The following is a 4299-nucleotide window of genomic DNA, read 5'->3' on the forward strand; positions in this document are numbered from 1 at the left end:
GATACTACAAGAACAATATTGATACTATAAGAACAATATCATTAATACAATCTATAAAACCTTGTATAAGGCTAAAAATACCCAAACACCCTCTTAAACACTCTAGTTTAATCACGAATCAACACAAAAGCTTCAGGGAGTCTTATAGGGTATATAAGACCATAAAACACAATATATACAATAATAAGATCATCTAGGGCAAAAATAAATATGTTAACCCTATAAAAAGGGTATATTTCATACCTTTCCACTAAGTTTATTGAAGGTTCTTAAGCCCATTTAGTTTCATATTGCTCATTCATTTGTATATGGTGGATTTTATTGTCTTATTTCATATATTGGTGAAATTGGTGTTGCTTGAGAAGGGTTTGTTTTGATCTGGTGATGTGCATGTGACTTGAGGTGAATTGCCTGAAGAGGATGATTAAGCTACAACAAAATAGTCAATATTTATGGGCGCAATAGAAGACAAATGAGGAAGATTTTATTGATAGCAACCCATATTTGACACCTTGCTAGCTATGCATTGCACATGAAGGGTATATTTCCTTAGAAATTAAGGCACTAAACCCTAGGATCCCCTACTATATAAAGAAAATGACACCACATTTATGGTAGAATGAAAAATGTGAGATAAGAAAGAGAAAAGTTAGAAGTGGCCACTCCTCATTCCTCCTTCATCGTGGTGACCTCTATTGATGGAGCTTCAAGAGGGTAAAGCTTGATGGCCTTTAAGAGAAGAAATAACGCTTGAGGTGGTTCACGATAGTCTATAGTAGTTCCCGTCTTGATATTCTTCTTTCACTTTTGTTGCTTGTTATTTCTTCAATATTTTCTTTGAAATGGGTTGTATTGAACGAATGATATTTTATGGTTTTCATTTAGCCATGAAATAATTTAAGTTTCCTAGGGTTTATTGTGGAATAATATGTTTTGTTTCAATGAATGACATAGCATTTCTAGCTTATGTGCATGTTTTGTTCAATGTGTTATCTTTTAGATTTGCAAGAGCTTTCGAGAGTTAGCATTTATCTAGGTTTGATGCTTAATATCGATTGAGTTTAGCTTAGATATATATTAACAATGGAGTATGGGTAGCAAAACTCTAACCCGCCTTATAGATAAGGATAGGGTTTCAATGACTAACAAGAGTAGAGCATAATCGATAGTATTTTGTAATGGTTCACGTTGAGAGCTATTACTAAAGCATTTTCACTATCAGGTTTCTTACTAGAGATAGCTTAGAAACAACTTATAAAACTTTGTCAAACTTTGTATTAACTGGAAATCTTTGATATCCACTAGAAGCAAGACATAGGATTTCGAGATAAATCTAACCTTTTAGCATTATTGCGAGTTTCACAGGTGTGAGGTCAAATCGTTGTCTTATCTTGTGCACCATTTCTCATAACACTATTTTTCTAAAGCATTTCTTATTTTACTTTTTACTACAACATTTCAGTTATCTCAACTTCACTAAGGCTTTTCTACAATTGTTCATACCATTTTATATTCAATTGCTTATATTCTAGTTGCTTAAACTCACTTGAATTTCCCTCGAATCCTTGTGGAGACGATACTCACTCGTCACTTTATTACTTGTTCGACGTGTATACTTGCACAGTTTGTGTAATAAATTTAGTAAACTCACACATGCAACAAGTTTTTGGCCTCATTGCCGCGGATTAACAATTGGTGATTTTCACTTTAGTTTTTACACTGTTCACTTTTTATTTTTGTACATATTTACTCGTTAGTTTTGTTAATTTATTTGTACATATCGTTTTTTTGTATGACCCATAGAAGATATGAAGAGCCATTATTCCTTTGATACTTTAAATTGAATAACAATTTCGTCATATGATACATATTCAAAGAGTCATGTACGAAATTCCAAACCGAGAAGGTCAGCAAGTTGAGGATCTGGAAAATTCTGATGCTGTAGCAAATCCTAATGCAAGGGTCATTGCTTATCCATGGTGCTTTATTGCAAGGCCAAGGTGCATCTTTGAGGGCTCTAAAACTCAAATGGGTTAGATTGCACAAGCATTACATGTGCGCCCTCATGGTAGTGACAATGAAGTCATTAAGACCTAAGGCAAAGAGCAGTGTAGTACACTCACATTAAGGAGTGGCATACATTTTAAGCAAGGAGACAAGTTTGGGGGGAAACTCTAGAAGATTCCATCCCCAAGAATATTCATGCTAAAACTGAATTGTAAGGAAATGAGCCATCTGATAAGTATGTACAAAATGTCTCAAAAAGTAATTCTATTGAGTGAACACTGAGGGATGCCATAAAAAATCAACCCCACCAGTAGAAGAGCAAGTCAAACCCCCACCGCCATTCCTTTAGAGATTAAAGAAGCAAATTAGGATTTATAGTTCAAGAAATTTATTGATGTTCTCGACCAACTATATATCAATATCCCATTATTGGAGGCAATTGAGCAAATGCCTATATGTAAAGTTTCTCAAGGACATTATTACCCAAAAGAAGAAGGTTGAGAGGCTCGAGACTGTTGATATGGTAAAAGTGTATTGCTCTGTGCTGAACAAGTTACTGTCGTAGCAAAATGATCATGGAAGCTTCATCATTCCATGTACTATAGGTGATAGGAACATGGGAACAACTTTGTGTGATCTAGGCTCTAGTGTAAATCTGATGCCCAAGTTTGTATTCTTAAAGCTGCGTATAGGGAATGCATGACTAACCATTTTTATCTTACAATTAGCTCGGTTTCATGTTCGACTTGAAGGAACAACAAAAGATGTAGTGGTGAAGGTCGATAAATTAGTGCTCCTAATTAATTTTGCTTATGCTTGACTATAAAGTAGATGATAACACACCCATTATTTTAGACCGACCATTCCTAGCAACTGGAAGAATTATAATAGATTATGAAAGGGACGAGTTCACCATGCTTGTGGATGATCAAAGTGTCACTATTAATTTGTTCAATACACTCAAGTTTATAGATGAACATGAGGAATGTCAAGCTATTATTGACATGGATTATATAGTGGAAGAATAAGCATAAAAAATTTTGCTGCAGCAATGTCCTACAGACTGAGGATTCTGGAAGGCTTATTAAAATGAAAATAAGGAGATCGAGGAATTCCCTTCAGAGATGCAATAGTCTATCTTACTTTTATCTAGACCAAGTACGCATATCAAACCCTTAGAGTTTTCTAAATTTGCTCCCCCAAAATCATCCCTTGAGAATGCTTCTATCTTAGATTTAAAGCTTTTACCATCTCACCTTAAGTATGCATATTTGGGTAGTACTGAGACATTAACTGTGATAATATCTTCTGGTCTTGACCCTAGGCGAGAAACCTTCTTGATTAATGTTTTGTCACGGCATAAGAAAGCCTTAGGTTGGATTATGGTTGATTTGAAGGGCATAATACCTACCATTTTCATGCATAAGATTTTACTCGAAGAATGCCACAATAATTCTGTTAAGCCAAAAAGAAGGTTGAATCCAGTCATCAAGAAAGTGATAATGAAGGAGATAATCAAGTGGCTCGATGCTGGAGTGATATAACTTGTCTCCAACATTTCGTTGGTCAGTGTGGTACAATACGCCAAAGAAAAGAGGAATGACCATAGTGAGCAATGAGGATCATGAACTCTTGCCTATAAGGACAATCAAAGGTTGGAAGATATGCATGGATTATAGCAAGCTTAACAAGGCCACGAATAAGGACCATTTTCCCCTCCCATTCAACGACCAAATGTTAGATTGATTGGCAGACAAGTCTTTTTTATTGTTTCCTTTATGGATATTCGAGGTATAATCAAATTGCCCTAGCGCCGAAAGACCAAGAGAATACAACATTCACTTGCCCTTATGGAACTTACGCATTTCAAAGAATGCCCTATGGACTTTACAACACCCCGCCACCTTCTAATAATTTATGCTCGCAATCTTATCGGATATGGTGGAGGAAGTTTTGAAGACTTTCATTGATGAATTTTCTGTATCTGGCAATGATTTTGATTCATGCTTTGGAAATTTGGTGAAAGTTCTAAAAAGGTGCGAAGAAGCTGACTTGGTGCTCAATTGAGAAAAATGTCATTTTATGGTGATTAAAGGAACATTTTTGTAGCACAAAATCTCCAAACACATGATAGAGGTGGAAAAGGAGAAGGTCAAAGTGATTGAAAATCTACCTCCTCCTACCACTATGAAATATATTCGAAGTTTTTTGGGACATGCAAGCTTTTATAGACAATTCATAAATGACTTCACAAAGATATCTTATTCATAAATACAGTTGCTACAGTGTATT

Source organism: Hibiscus syriacus, unplaced genomic scaffold (genome assembly GCF_006381635.1).
Source record: "Hibiscus syriacus cultivar Baekdansim isolate YM2019G1 unplaced genomic scaffold, ASM638163v2 tig00112981_pilon, whole genome shotgun sequence".
NCBI classification, from domain to species: domain Eukaryota; kingdom Viridiplantae; phylum Streptophyta; class Magnoliopsida; order Malvales; family Malvaceae; genus Hibiscus; species Hibiscus syriacus.